Source organism: Poecilia reticulata, chromosome 14, assembly GCF_904066995.2.
Source record: "Poecilia reticulata chromosome 14, P_reticulata-male-v2, whole genome shotgun sequence".
In the NCBI taxonomy this organism is placed as follows: domain Eukaryota; kingdom Metazoa; phylum Chordata; class Actinopteri; order Cyprinodontiformes; family Poeciliidae; genus Poecilia; species Poecilia reticulata.
This window is the reverse complement of record NC_088843.1, coordinates 17,805,845-17,822,478: the sequence shown is the minus strand read 5'-3', so window position 1 is coordinate 17,822,478 and position 16,634 is coordinate 17,805,845. Positions and strand designations below refer to the sequence as shown.

Sequence of the window (16,634 nt, the reverse complement as noted above, 5' to 3'; positions counted from 1 at the left end):
TATTATACATTTTTTGTGATGCTAACATAATTTTAATTGAACATTTTCACTCATTCTATTTTCTTTTTCAACATTTAATATTGATTAGTAATATTTAACAGTGATACTAAAACAAATACAACAGCATTAGATTACAACAAGATTACAATGCTATTGTATTTGCTGAGGCGTAAATGTGCCATGAAAAATATCAGTTTTGAAGAGTTGGAAAGCTGTGTCCCTGTAGTTTTTAAAAAAAAAATTAATATAGGATTGAGTGCTAAAAGTGGGGGTTAAAGGGTGAAATGGGAATCAATCTAAATCTGGTTTAAATAAACACTTAGCCCGGTTTTAGAGCAAATTAAATTACTGGACTCCACAGGATGAGACCGTCTATAACGCTTGATTTTTAATAATTTTCAGCCCATCCAGGAAAACACGTTCGAAAACAAAACAAGCTGTAGTTCCCATTCCCACCACTTGGTGGCACTGTTGCCCCGTGACAAAACAAGCCGATCCGCGCGCACGGCTCCCCGGCTGAGCACCAGCAGGGACGGCGTGTCAGAGGGAGAAATGAGCAGAGAGACGGGATTTAAACCAGAATTAAACAATAAAAGCTTCGCGTGTTTGTAAAAGCGCAAAGAATAACAGTGTCTACACCGAAACGCCGCAGGAAAGCTAAGTTGCAGATTAGCTAGTTGGAGAGAATTGAAAGCAGCGGAAGGAGCACGCTTCGTCTGAGAGGAAAACTGACCCGAGTTCATTCTGAGGATGTAATGCATTTCTAATAACTTGTCTGGGAGGGAAGATGCGCCGCAGGATTAAAGGGAAAAATGTCAAACACACCCGATTTGAGTGCAGCGCGATGCTGCGTCCAGTGACAGCTGGATGCGCACTGTGCTGCGGCTCAGGCGGCGTCAGCCGCAAAGTGTTGCTCCAAATTCAAATAAAACAAACAACACACGCACTGTCCTGCTTTATTCCTAAACACGAGTCAGGCGTCATTTCACACACAAAAAATAATTATCTCGATGCAAACAATAAAAGATGCGGGAAACAAAAACGTGTGCAGCTCATTTTTGGCCACCAACTGACAATTCGCAGGTAAAAACGAAAGAAAAAAAAAAGAAAGAAAGAAAAAAAACAGCGCTCATACCTTTGATTTTGGGAAGATTAGCAAAAAGCAGAAAAGTGAGGCTTTCAACTTTGTCCCGCTTTACATTCTGCTTTTTAAAGAATATAATCCATACAGGAGGCGGCGACGTCTATTCCCTTAAAACGGACCACAGCCATGCAGAAAAGGAGAGCGACAGATACAGAGCCTTTCCAAGAAAAGCAAAAAAAAAAAAAAAAAAAGGAATCCACAGCCGCTCTCAGCTACTGCGCCTTTTGGACAAAGGGAACCATGCGTCCCGCTCGGCAGAGCTTCGGAGAGAGGAAAAAAATAATAATAACCCTTTGCTTCCCGACTTCTTTTCCTTTAAACGTGCCTGTTCCCCGTTTATTCTCCTGTCGGGAAGTATCCGTGAGCGGTAACAACCAGGATCCGGGAGGCTCTGCGCGCAGAGAAGGGAGCGGAGCAAAGCGATCCAACAAAGCGCACGGTCGGTTCCCTTCAGCAGAGGTGAGGCGAATCAAAGAGGTGGAGGAGAGAGAAATAAAAATAAAAAAAATAAAAACCTCACGAGCCCAGTTGAAGCTGTGTGTTCTGTCTAAAAAGGTTTCCCGACGACCATGGGCGCACAGCAGCCTCTCCCCATCCGTTTCCAAGAAGCTGACAAACTCCCATTCATCCAGTGAGTGGCTGCTGCTCCTGCTGCCTGCCTGCCTGCCCGCCCGCGCGGCCCGGATCCTCCCACTTCCTGATTTCCAGGCGGACTCGGATCCAGCCTCAGTAGCACTCCTTCAGAGGATAAACACACTCGTGTGTCTGGGCTTCCGAAAAGCTGTGGCTGAAGGCGCACGGCGATCTTTTGCGTATATGGCGCGCAAAAGGAGAGACAGCAGCGCTCCAAAGGTACATAAGGACGCAAAGAGAAAGGGAGAGAGAGAGAGAGGAGGGGGGCTGAGAGAGGGGAGAGGGAGGGGAGAGCTGGGGTAGAAAGATATTCTTTCACTTCGTACAGAGTGAGATGATGTCAGCCGCTAATGAATTCCCCAGCAGGGTGCTGCTACCGTGAGAGGAGGAAAAACAAAACGCTCCTTTATGAGCAGCTTCCACCTCCTTGCAGCCCACAGGCGCTGTCTTCCAGTTGTATCGGCTCCCAGTGCTGTGGCCTGGAGGCAGGTCAGCGGGAAAATACAAGAGCCTCTGAGTCATTCAGCCTTCCCCAGATTTAAGCTCTCCACGGCCCACTGTAACAAAAACCTCCAGCTCGGAAAACAGCAGACGCGGATCTGCCTTGGAGAGCTGGTGATTACTTGGTAACTTTGCCAAATCCTGGAGATTTGGTTTTTCTCAAGGTGATTCCAGCACAAGAAGCAGGACCGTTTCTGGGGGGATGTGGGGGTCTTTCTTTTGCCCCCGTTGTTTCCACTGGAAACAGGGAGCCAGGGCCAAATCAGATTACCAGGGTTGGAATCTGCCCTGGCACGGCGGCAGTGAGGTAGTTGAAAAGACCTTGAACTGTAGATGGAGTTTTGTGATGGACGGTTTGTAAAACATTTCTTAACCCTCCTGTTGTCCTCGGGTCAAAATGACCGAGATTTGTATGTGTTTTCCCTATACACAGAAAATGAGGACAAAAGGAGGTTAATAGTTGATTATTCCCAGTATTTAGTTTCTGCTGCTCACAGGTGTAATCTGCACTTTTGTCTGCAAACATAACATACATTTAAAGCCAGCCATTCAGGGATCATCACAATGTTCATAAATTCATAAAATCAAGAAAAAGTGGGTAAGATTAACTTTCATTCTGACACACACACACACACACACACGCACACACACACACGCAATCCCAATTAGCCTATCATGCATGTTTGTGGATTGTGGAGGAAACCGGCGTTTCTACCTAGAGCCACACTGTCTAGAAACCACAGAATCTTCAGGCCTTATGTTGAGTTTGTGAATCTTTGATGCAACTTAGAAAGCAGCGTGGCAAATCTACGGAGGGCGCGGAGTGTTAACTTGGCTTAAATTATTCTGACCTCCAAGCTCCATCAACATTTGGCACTTTGGTAGATTTACAGCTTTAAAGGTTCTTCTTTTCTGCCCTTTCCCTTCTGCAGTCTAACAGCAGACTGTACTGGAAAATATTCTTCATGGTGCAAATCCTTACATGTCATGGCTTGTCTAATGTGAATCAACTGGGTGGCTGGGAGGTCAATAAAAATTACAATAGATATACACCACAGAGGTCTTCTTGAACAACTCCGGAGCAGAAACCGACTAAACTCAAAGCCAAGACTCGAATGGATTTCTTGGTAACAGAGACACTAAAGGGCTCTAAGTGGTGAAGCCGAACTGCCGAAATCCGATCTCACTGTCGTAATTGCGGGACGAAAATTGCGTCTTAACCCTACGTTGTTCAGGCCTTCTTCAACCTTCCCGTTGAACTTTTTTCGTGGATGGTCAGAATTTCGTGCGTGTGTTTGTTTATGTGGAAAACAACCCCAGCTATGAACTTCCAGAAGCCGGTTTTTCACCCAGAGAGCAGGACGGATAGTTTTGAGGAGCGACTGCCCGAGGCTGTGAGGAAGTTGGACCAAAACACTCCTCCTGTTCGGTTCTGCTTCGATGCAGTGGGTGAACATCCAACCGATGCTTTCCGTTAGTTTTTGAGACGTTGTAACTCGTCAGTTTGTCCTCATTTCCTCCTCCGAACTAGTGAACTCATTTCTCTCTGCCATGATTGCTGTGTTTACTATAGTGTTGAAAGTCACACGTATAACAAAACATCTTGGAGTTTCACTTGGTGTGTCAGCTCGGTGTATCTTGTTTACCGCGAAGGGTGTGTGTATCGATAGTTTGACGTTGGTCCGACCGTCCTAAAGGTGTTTTAAGGTTGGCATCAAATACCATTAGAACCTATGGTTTTAGTCTTCAATAAGAGACCAGATGGACTTCATCTCCTTGATTTGCCTTGGCCATGAAGCTTCAGGACGACCAATGAAACAAACAACATCCTTCTTTGATGCTGGTGATGGGCTGTGGAAACATCTTTGAGAACTCCACCCCGCTAAGGATTTATGCCTCTAAATGCTCTAAATCATTTTCTACACAATTTGCAAACGCACTAACAGCGCTTCCATGTAATTAGACCACATCGATTCCTATGTTTGAGGCTGTGATTAGGACGACACATCAAGAGCGCGCTGTGGTTTGGCTTCAAAAGGATGACAACAGCGTCTTGCTAATATGTATTTATACGACTGCTGCTGACAGAAAATGGCTACCAGTCCTTCTCGGGGTTTCAGTGCAGCAGCAGCAGCAAGGAATGAGCTGCTGTTCTCCATTTTATACGGTCATTATCAGATTTGAGAGCGACCACAAGTCTGTGATTACAGCCACACTGCCAAACAATTGGCGTCCGGCTCTCACACAGCGCATTATTTTTAATTCAAATGAAATGCTGACAAAAGGAGCACGCTCTCACTGAACAAACCAGAAGCCTGCACAGTTTCACATGGGGGGAAAAAAAAGCAACAACAAAAAAAACAGTATCTGTGGAAGGGAGAGAAGGACTGAGATCAAACACAATGTCTGCATTTGTGCTATGTATCCCCATAATTGCTGTCTGGGCATGCAAGTTCTATCTATAGACCATCGGCTTCACGCTGACATTTTGTCATCTTTTATTCTGTTTTTTGGGATGTTGGTTCCCAACTTCAAAGAAACCAGAATCATGTTTGGCTCCCCCACACTCCCTCCATCCGCTACCAGGGTTTAATTTTACAGGAACTCACTGAGATTACAATCGCAGAGGACTGGTTTGGCTTTATGAGGCTGCCTGCCATTATGACAAATCTCCCCCTCCATTGAAATATTCCTGATAAGTGTAACATGAGTGCTGGCGGTGTGATAGGTTAAAAGCTTTTGGTACGTTTTTCCTGCTGACTCCAGACTATCTTTGCTTTAGGGAACCGTAAAAACGCATTGCATAGGGATATAATGCCGTAATTGTGAAGGGGAAGGACAAGTATTGCGCCAGTCGTGGTGGCAGTATGTTGGAGTATCTCTTTTACTTTAGTTCTGGTTTGTTTGGACAATTATTCAGTCTGGTTTTCGATGCTAACACACTAAAGTATATAAAGATGGAAGTAGATGTGTTTCCATTACAGATGTGTGCAAAACATCGTCGATAGTCCGCTAATGTCGAAAAACAGTTTTGTAATTGCCAAATCATTAAAAAACATGATCCTCCAACTACTTCCTGTAATCTTCTTAGTCTTTTTCGCCAGTCGTTACATCCGGTTGTTGATCACGTGATTTGTGTGACTCCAAAAAAGTATTTCCATTGCAGCTCTGAGAAATACATCAATGTCGATATGGCCGAAAAACCCACGTCAACCTAACTTTTTTCATCAAAAACGTGAGTTTTTAAAAATTGTTTCCCCTAAGCAAATTTGTTTTGGCAGTTCCAATGTGCGCAGTGCTGCGACCTATGGAAAAACAGCTCGTGTTAAATCGATGTTACTGAACAGAACCTTCTTCTGTTGGAGTGTGAAGTGGGTTTTTTCTGGAATCCATCAAACAGGCGTAAAATTAGGTTAGCAGAGGAAGTTAGGAAGAAGCTGACAAAACCCATTCTGACAGGCCGAGTCTGTAATCCTGCGGATCCCGCGACTGCATTGCTGGTTCTGTTAATAATGCTACCATTTATTCTAGCAACACGGCACAATGAGAGCGAGCAAAAACACATATTCCACGCCACAAAGAGCTAACTAATCTGTTTTTTATCACGCCGTGTTTACAAAAGCTATTTATTCACTAAAAAAACCCAGAGGATTATAACATGTAACAGCCAAACAGCGTGAGGCCCAGAATTCATTGTTTCAGAGGCTGCTGGAATCCGGCGTTCTGACTGCTGGAATTATCAGAATAATAAATGACGGCACGTACCGCTGAAAAGAGAATAAAACCTGCTTTACAAGGACGTGTTAAATTAATCCTCCACCTCTCGGAGAAGGAGGTGGGGTTAAATCATACCCCGCTTGTTGCTTAACATCAGACGACTAATGTAGTCCGCAGCACAGAGCTGTGAAATATCTCTAATTGCACGCCTACAAACCCACACGCTTCCACTTGCCAGCAAATCCTCCTCTCCCAGTCATTTGAAGGCGTCGTGTGACTGTTGTGTTTATTTCTATTAATCTCATTGTGTTACATTCACACGTTTTTTATTTTTATTTTTCTCTTTTCTCTCTCTCTTTCACCCAAACTCGTTGCATCCGACCTTATCTCCTCGAACCTTCAGCGGTTTGTCAATGACAACTGGCTCTAATCTCTCCGCCCCTCCTGACAAGCAGCACTGACAGGCCCTTTCTTCCCGGTTCCTCAGACACATAGTCAGACATAAATTAATCTGTCACTCATTGCTGGTATTAATGTGGCGGATGACACACCGCTCCGCACACAAACACACACACACTGACAAACTGTAACACAAACTGGGACAGTAGAGCGTGGAGCAGGGAGGACGGGAGACGGGGCTTTTGGAAAACTTGACAGCCTTTTCTGTAAGGAATCATCAATCAACCGTCCTGACAAGAGAGAAAGAGAAATCTGAGAAGCCTTAAAAGATGCGACCTGCATTCTGGGAACATTAAGACTGACGGACGCAGGGGGGTGGGGGGGATGTCGATGGGATCCGATGGTTGTGCCTCTAAAAGCAGATCCTTTTGTTACATTAAAGCTTCCAGAGATATACAACTCAAATCACGTCAGACAGTTGCAGCTGCGGAGAAGTATTTCTTCCGGTTGTTAAAAGCCTGTAGAGACTGTTATCTGCCTATGTGGATCTGCTTATCTCCCCGTGGCCTCTGAAAGCAAGCCGAGGCCGCAGGAGTTCAAGATAAATGGCCTGATCAATGGCAGACATTATCTGGATCTGGAAGGCAATAATCAGATCCAGTTGACGTTGTGGGCATAGAAAGGAGCAGCCCTGTCAGCGGGGAACAAACCGGCCGCACCGGCCATCAGTCTAATGTCGCCGCTGTAGGACTCACTTTGCAAAAACAATGCAGACAAGAAAATTGGTTTAACCTTTCCTGACTAAAAAGCTCAAGTTTCATCCCAAAAGGTCTAGCAACTCCTTCCCTGGTACTTTGCCCAGTCAAAAGAAAAATGGGAGACCTTTTTGCCTAAATTACAGACGTTGGTGAGGAATGCAGGCTGTGGGCTACGATGCCGTGGATAATTTCAGACCAGTCAATCACTCCGTGTGCTTCTTACACACAGAGGGCGTACGGGCTGTCTGCCTCAGAGCACACGCGGCCTGTTTTTATTTTTTAAGCACGACTTACATCAAAAGTTGTTTGCATTTCATGTCATGGTCATTTTGGATTCTAAGATTCAAGCTAAATCGTTTTGGAGACTAGCCATGCTATACTTACATAACCCTCTTAAGCACACTGTACATTGTACTTTGGAGAAGTATAAAGCTTGGACAATTTTTTTTAACATTATACCAGGATAAGTCAACTGATTTTATCACGATTTTATGCTATAGATAAAGACAAAGTAGCGCCTTTTTTGTAAAATGGGAGGATTCAATCCACTGTACTCTGCTACACCTCAATAACATCCAACGTAACCACTTAGTCATCATCTCGCAGAACAATGACCCTAATAATACAGCTAATGGATTGGTTTAGATCAGGCGTCTCCAACCCAGCAGAATCAAATGACTACCTCTTCAGGAAACCACCAAGTTTGAGAAAGGCCACGTGTGTTGGAGCAGGGTGGGATCTAAGAACTTCAGGACGACTCCTGATTTAGATCAAAACATATGCATGCACTAGAATGACCTAGTCAAAGTCTAAACCAGACATCCTCAAATACAGGCCTTGGTGTCCTGCAACTTTTAGATGTGTGTTTGGTTTAATACACCTCAATCAAATGACTGAATTACCTCCTCAGTGCAGTCAAGTTCTCCAGACTCCTACTAATGACCTGATTATTTGACTCAGACTCCAGACTAATCAAACTGGAAATCCTCGAATCTCACTATCAATCATTTTTGCTGTCTCATCCTACATTTGAGTATCAAAAAAAAAAAGAAAAAAGATGGTATGACTAAGAGTTAGTTCTGCTTGTCGTATATTAAAGGATCTTTTAGCCAGTAGAATGAAATCCAGATGTCATTTTAGTTTTAAGATGAGGATAGAAAGAATCACTGTCAGCATCCTTCAATGTGAACCCAGTTTTCTCAGAAAAGTTAAGTGGAGCCACATCCTAGACAGGAACATTCCTAACAGATAAAACGCATCGCTGCATAGCCTCGACTTTAATTTTTCTTTATAATCTGCATGTCTTTATATTCGCAGAGACCCACCAGACATATCCAACCAAAGAACTGTGGTGCGGGAACCCAAAAGCCCCCCATGAGGCCTCGATTTAATACTAACCAAGAGCAACTGTGCTGGCAGGGATAATATTTTCCTTTTTTGTTTCTTTTCTTCACAGCAATCCAATGGGAGCATGCAGACTAGGGAGGGCAGAAAGATAAAGGAGGAGGAACTAAAGAGGAAGGGAGCACAGAAGAAAACACAACAGGAGGAGACACAGAATAGATGGAGAGAGAGAGAGAGAAGGAGCCAAGCAGGGAGGAAACAGAGGGGAAAGAAACAGCCTGCTGGGTCTTTTTAAAAGGAAATGACTACAAGAAAACACTAAGGAAATCACTGCTAAGGTACTGGGGTAAAATCTTCCAAGTCTGTGCTGCCTCTCTCCTCCCCCCAAGCGGTTTGCCCGGCTGGGAGACTACGGTCAGAGGGATTAGGCTCTCTGAAACGCTCTGTCAAGACCATTCTGTCAGGCACCAATGGAGGCAGTCTCAGCCACCCCCAGCGCAATCCCTATGCTCCTCTCAAACAAGCCTCTTCAAGGCTCTCTCTGTGCTCAACAGCGCCAGAGTGGGGGCCGATGATAGGCTCTCTGGGGGATACAAGATGGGCCCCGGACTTCAAAAGGCAGCAGGGTGACAGACAGCGGGGAGGTCCCTGCCCATCCTCCCACAACCCCCCTTTTCTGTTCTGTCACCGATGTCCTGTCGATCTCGTCTCAGTGTGTCCGCCGCCCACCTCCAGCACCAACTGCTGAGGGAGACCTGGCTGCGTTTTTGCAGGGCCTGAGCTAAATAAGACTGTTGTTCCCTCCACAGTATCCTCCCTTCTGAGGGGACTCGATGATGGGAAGCAGAGAAACTTGAAGTTGAGATCCTTTTTATGTGTCACAGAGGGAAAGCTATCTGGGACATCAGAATGAAAATGTAGCCAGGAACCTTTAGTCTTGGGACTCAAGACACATCAGGTGATCTGTGCCGTGTCTTTAGGATCTCGTCAAAGAATTACCACTCAGTTCTTTAAAACTCTTCTCTGCGCTTATTCAACTAGACAAAAGGGATGTTTTTCCTACACTTATCAGAGTTTCATATTGTCTGCTGTGAAGCCATTGGCTTAAACATACCACAAGGATAACACCTAGATGTTCTCCATGACCTGGAAGCCTCCTCTCCGCAAGGGAAGACTGGTTGAACAAGGCAAAAACTGCATGCAGAGCAGTTTGATCAGTTGATCTCTTCCTTTCCCTGGGTGGTGCCTCAGCAGTGGAAAAGTGAGCTGATGGTTTTTCGACTTACATGCGAAGCTAGTTTCAGGCCAAAGACCCGGGCCGTAGTCGGGCTGCAGGGGGTCTGTGTGTTGACAAGAACAGGGAGGCCCTTTCCACTTTGAAGCCCTGTATATTTAAATATTTCATGACCCCTTCATCTCCAGCCCCTTTTATCGGATTTATGCTCTGGCTCGAGGCTGCCTTTCATTAACAGCACAGCAAGAGAGGGGTTAGTATCAATCTAATGCCCCCATCAGCAAGGCAGATCTGAGGGAGCCTCTCCCATCAGCAGGCCCTTTTGGCACTCACGATATCTGCAAGACGATCTTGTTAAATGCTAGTAACAATTACACCAATTACAGATAAGCTTTAGTGTGTCAAAGACGCATGATGTTTACAATGATTAGCATGCAGCGTTATCAGCAGGGATGGTAATCAAGGCTCGTGTGCCTGGTGTTTCACAAGATCACAGGGCTCTTTATCTGTCAGTATCGATAAAGGGCCACCAGCCGAAGACGGACCAGAGCGGAGCTGTCATGTTTAGCGCGAGTTCTCTTCTAGAAAGATATGCAGGGAAAATTGGCTGGTAGCCATAGTTAGAAGATTTTCAGCTAAATGGGCAATGACCAGCGACCGCTACTTTGGGAATTCGAACGTCATATCTTTTACCAGTTAATCACTGGTCGCCTAGGCACTAAACCTGTTAAGACAAATTATGAACAAAAACTCTGTGTTTGATTCTAGAGACAGATATTTTAGAATAAAATATGTGTTAGCTGATCAAAGCAACTCTGCCTCAGTTTGATAAACGGCTTTGTCATATAAAATATAATAATTTCAAGTTTGCAAACTTGAAATTATTATGTCACAAACAGCAGAAACCATGCCTGTGGCTCTGCTTCTGCACTCGCTACTACACCCAGAAACAGGAATTATGCTATTAAGCAATGAAGTGGAGCTCGGCATAGGCCAGTAGATTTCCACAAGGGTGCACGTTGCTCAGTGTGGGACATCACTCCAGATGTGTATCTGTAGCACTTTCGATCCCTTCTATAAGGCCCTGCTTGTCTGCTTGTAATAGAGATGCCTTTGAGAGCGGCCCGCGTCTAGCCACAGGACACATTCCAAGTTTTCCTCCACAAACTCTGAGCCGCCATCAAGCTCTACGTCCTAAATGTGCACATTGTCAGGCTGCCCCACTGGCTGCCTGACAGCAGCACATTCACCGTGGGGTTATTTGAGTGGACACAAGATACCAGGGTGCATACAGAGCATGCTCTCTCCCTTAAAATATGTGTGATTCTTTCCAAATTGGTGTCTTTTTTTACATGTTATGTGATTGTGTCAAACATGAAAACCCCCAGAGTTTGCTTTTGATGCATAAGTGATACACAGAGGACAAAGTGAGGACAACACGAGCTGTTATGGTCTAGGATCTGATGTTGTCTTTCAGCTCTGTTGTTTTTGCTTGCTGCCTAGCGTAGCTAAGGGCAACTAGGGACCACCGGTGCTATGGGTCACTAGGGACATGACCAGCGGTAAGCCCAATCATCAGTGTCTGTCTTAGCTGGGCTTACTGTGCACTATGTTGACCAACACCAGCTTCAACAAGATGATCTGGGACAGCTCGATGTTTGCCTCACTCTCTCTCTCTGACACACACACACATAAGAGGATTTGCTCTTTGCTCTGGCATCAGGGACAGGCGGTGCCACATATCCGCAGAGCAAGCCAAGAAACTGCAAACAGCTTGGACCAAGCCACACATGCCTGGACACAAAGGTAAAGGTCCAGAGACAAAACACCAGAACGCTACGCTTTGGACAAGGAATTCACAGCTTACTTTAACTAAGCCTAAGATTGTTACTGGTACAAAGGTTTCAAATCCTTACAATTTAAAAATTTTGATAGCTTTTCTGGTATTGGTGAAAACTTGCAAAGCACTATCCAGTTGATGTTATCACGTGACCTCCTAATTAAGAAAATGCAAGCTATTCTCATGAGTTAAAGTGAGTGCTTTAATCTATGTATAAAACTCTTATTTTGAAATATAAAAGGAAGTAGCTCTTGGGTTGTTGTGCTGTTATGAAGATAAATTCAGCAAATACGGACATCTGGAACAATAACACGGTTACATATACAAACTGTTTGCATGGTAACATTGTGGTTATTTGGTGAAAAAAGAAACAAAGAGTGATGAACAAGAAATCAAAATATCAAAATGTTGAAAATACCGTAATAATAAAGAGGCTAAAGTTGGCATTTGCTCTGTACCCTCATATTGGTGCTCTTTTGTGAAGTATGAACTGCGACTGACCATCTTTAGATTACGATCTAAAATACTCAAACCTGAACTGGATTTTTCTACACTGACTGAAGACTCTCTCTTCAAAACACAGTTGAGGTATATGATTGGACTCATAAAATATGAGCTATTTGGACAAATTTCTGGTTACTAAAAACACAGACATGGTGTGGAAGCTACAACGACGATTTGCATCTTTTGAAAGCTTACGGTGTTTTAAAGCTGGGGAACAACAAGCAGGTTGTTTGTACAGCAGCTGAGACCAGGCTGGCTACTAACAGAAAACCTGAATAATTAACTAGCTGATATCAACCGGATATGGGCTACTTCTGTTACTCTATGAGAGGGAGAAAAATAAAAATGTTTACTTTGGACCCCCGGTATTCGTAGTGGTCCACTACGAATACTGGAGACCCCCTTTAATACTGCATATTTTAGTAGTTCAAACACCAAATATACGTTAATACACATTGGCATGTACAGGGAGAAATCATACTTACACTCCCACATAAGCTAACATCTACAGTCTTCCTTATCACCGGTCTTTTGGCCAATCAGCGTCAACGAAGCAGGGTCTCATTTTCAAGAATATCTTGAATAATTTTGTCAGAAAAAAATAATTATTTGTTGCTTTTCTGTTTTAAATCAAAACCAATTCATTTGTTTGGTTTCACCTCTTTCATTCAGTTTTGTGATTTCACAAAACTGAATGAAAGAGGTGCAAAAAAAAAAGAATTAGCCACAAAAAAATAATCACCCGAAACTGATACTTTCACTCCTACCGTGAGAAACTCCTGCCAGTCCGTGAGTGAATGAACCCAGTTCAAAATGGTCACAGGTTTTAACCAAATATTATTTTACTAAGGAATTAGAACTTTGCATTAAGCAACAAACTGCTGCAAGTGGAGCTACACTAGTTTGCATTAGTTTTGCATATGTGGGATGCGATCTAACATGCACAACACCTGCAACCTGCAGCAGATGAAACCAGGCCGTTTCTCTGTATTTTTATGATGTGTTTTTATTGGCTCTTCTGTTTAAAGCCTGTCTGTAAGCCAAGACAATAAGAGTGTGAATGGACTGTTGGCTAAGAAAGGGCTGGCCATGTTTTCCTTCAGCAGCGGACCGATTAGTCCGCTTCGACGGCCACATTGTTATGTGATAACAGAGGGCGGACGGTTGGCTGGCCCTGAGGAAGTCATTCAGCGTGAGTTCACTGACTCGCTGACCGGGGATATTAAAGGAAGGTCTTTTAGCCATGCTCGACCGAGTCCAGGCTCTGACTCCTGTGCAGCCTCTGGTGTGCGAGGGAATCCAAGGCCTGGGGGGGAGGAGAGGGGAGGCCGGCTAACACCTGTCATCCAGCAGCGCTTCAGGCACGGCAACACCTGACGCCGCGTGTGAATTCACGCACGGCGGGACCCGTATGCGGCACGCGCAACACACTGACCGACCGCCACGTCCTGACGCGGAGCCCGATAACTGCTGACGCTCGTGCATGGAGTCGTTCCAAATATCCACAACAGATGCATGCGAAAACAGACACAATTAATCACGCCATCACACACAAAGTCGCTGAGTGCTGGAGGAGTCCTCCAGAGACCCCCCGAGGTGACAGATGTGTCAAAACAACATATTGGTTTCGCTCCCTATTGCTGAGGTGTTGCTTTGTTCCTTCACCCTAAGAAAAAAAAGCAACAAAAAAACAGAGGATGTGATTTTCTCTGCAGATTGCCGATGCATTTTTCACAAGTTACTCTGAAAACACCATGTTCCTCGACATTAAAAAGCAATTTAGCACTCGCAGGATTAAAAGCGCATGTTAAATTGAAGGCTACACTTGGCGTGGGCATGAAAAATTGAGTGGCTCCTTATATTAACCAGGTTGAGCGCCGCACACAGCATTTAGACAGACGAAATGGAATCTTTCAGCATTACTAATTCATCCGGAGCAAAGTTGTGCTTGAGATGTTCACGGCTCCACGGCTGAGTACGCTCGCACGGAGCACTTCCGTGTGTCTTTGGATAATTGCGTGTGGCGGCGGATATCCATCAGGCGGAAAGTGTTAAATATAACATTATTTCATCAGTCATCTTTTGGTTTATTAAAGCTCCACTTGATCTGCTCCCTTAGACAAGCTGCGAACTGTCCTTGTAAAACGTCGTTCAACAAATCCGCGCTCCTCCGCCTGCACATTCGCACTCGGTGGAATGAGACCACTCGCACTTTAATGTGACATTACTGATCTCTTCTCAAAACCATTTTAACCACCACAGTAGGTTGGATCCTTTTGTTGAGACGTAAAACGAAGAGAGCTGTGAGCCTGTGGGAAAAGCCCGACTAAACGCTCCTGTTGAAATTGGCTCTGATTCCAAAATGTCCTCTAATGTTTCCTCTCACCGTAGTGAGAGAGCGCTGGAGGAGGGCAGAGGAACGAGCGGGATGAACACTCAGTTAGTGGACCGTGGACCCACTTAAACATGATGATGGATGCTAATGATGCCCTTAATTACAGCTTCCAAAATGGCAATAATTACAATTCTTTTATAGCTCCTTATCCGGAGACAATCTTGATAATGACTGTTGGAGTGATAAACAGTGATTGTCAGCGTTTGACCTTTGAAAGCACTAACCCAACAAAGCGCTGCAGGATGAGACAAACGTCTTACCGTCGCCTTTAGTAGACAAAGTCTGGTGTTTTAGGTGCAAAAAACCCCCCTGAAAAGTGTGGCATGCATCAGTATTCAGCCTTCTAGTGAGCCCAAATAAAATTCTACCGATTGCTTTCAGAAATGAGGGAAATTGGTAGAATTGCTCTAATTTTACCAATTAGAATTAAAAAATTCAAAGTTTAGAATTTTGGTTTGGATTCAAGACTAAGCTGATACTGACACTAAAAAAAAAAAAAGAATAAAAAAGTCACTATCACAGAATAATTTCATGATTCAACTTCAGTTAGTTGATTATGATTATGGTAATACTGGACAAAAATCTCAGGCAAATTGAAGTGTTTTTTTTAATTAACTAACTGCAATAAAACACAATGTAGCAGGACATTGTGTTCCTGTATTACCATCAAATACAATTTTTTATTAGCTTAACTGAGTCTGTAACTGCATTGTCCATATAAGCTAAATAGCAACACTATTTTTCCTTCAATAGTAAATAATCAACCATATTCATATTTCAGGTTTGAGATATATTTCTTTACACAGCCGGGGTACACAGGTACACAGCCGGTACACAGCCCGGCTGTGTACCCCTGATTTTTTACGGGGTATGGCTGTGTACTCCGTAAAAAATCTTACCGTGTTCCAGTAAGATTTTTTTTTTTCAACTGCTGAATAGATAATAAAATTTTGCTCACGGGGGAATAGAACAGATATTATCTGAAAGAAATCAGATGTTTTGATTTTAAATATTCCAAAACTATCGATACAACAACTTGCATCATGGTGTGAGAATGTGTTGCTTCATCAAGGAGTTGGTTCAAGTTGATGGGAGGATGGATGGAGAAAATTCAACGTAACCTTGTTGACAAGACCTCAAAAGACTCGACAGACTCGCGTTCCACAAGGACGATGATGTAAACATGCAGCCAGAGCTCCACCAGAATGCGTTTGTTGCCATGGTCTAGTCAAAGTCGAGATGCAACTCCTGCTGAAAATCTGTGACAACAGTTGAAAACTGATGTTCGCAGAATGTTCTCCAGATAGACACCAGCTCCCAAATGGACAACGGACAACTGCAGTAAAAAATGGTTCTGCAAAACACTGACTCAAGGGAGCTGAATACAAATGCAGCTCGTACAAAAATAGAAACCATGTATCAATTTCTTTCCACTTTACAATTATGCACTACTTTTTCTGGTCCATCACATAAAATACTAACAAATACATACATGTTTTTGTGTAAGATCCTGAACACTTTTCCAAAGAACTGCGTCCTCTCCTTTAAGTATTTTACAGGGAGAATGATCAAACACCGAAGTCACTGAGAGAAAAACACAAACTTGTTCAATAACCAGCTTTTCATCAGAACCGTCTCTGGCGCTGTTAATTTACTAAAAAGTTCTATGCATGTGCAAGTCAAACCCAGTCTTGTGTCAGAGTCCACTGCTGGCCTGGCTCCTCTGTCACATGGCACAGATTACTGCCTGTGTTACACCAAATGCTTGATAATGCAATCAAGTCGCTTTGAAGCTCAATGATTCTCCAGTGCCTGCCGAATGAGAGGAAAATGAAACCATTCCCTCAGTCTGACTGACACGCTGATGGGGCCTTCGTCAGCTGGAGAAAGGGAAGCAGACACACCGAGAACGAGTCCAACCACCTCACCCATCTTCACATGTGAGTCCAGACAGAACAGAACAGTTCTACTGGGTACAATCGGGTATAGAATATGAATTTGAAAAGCTGAGTTACGTTGTTATGCTCTGTCCCTACTTTCCTTTTTTGTAATTGCTTGCTGTGTGTGTTTATGTGTGCTTGTTTAGATGTCGTATTTAGGACAACTTCTTTCATATTTAGTAATCTTCTGAAGACCAATGGGCCTCATAGGGACCAAAGCCTGGC

General features: G+C 43.9%; 1 protein-coding gene across 15 annotated transcripts in view; it reads right to left on the bottom strand.

Annotated features, from left to right (window-relative positions):
- The window catches only part of auts2a (activator of transcription and developmental regulator AUTS2 a), a 359,733-nt gene that overhangs the window by 40,974 nt on the left and 302,125 nt on the right, over positions 1–16,634 (bottom strand). The gene's annotated exons all lie outside the window — the stretch shown is intronic.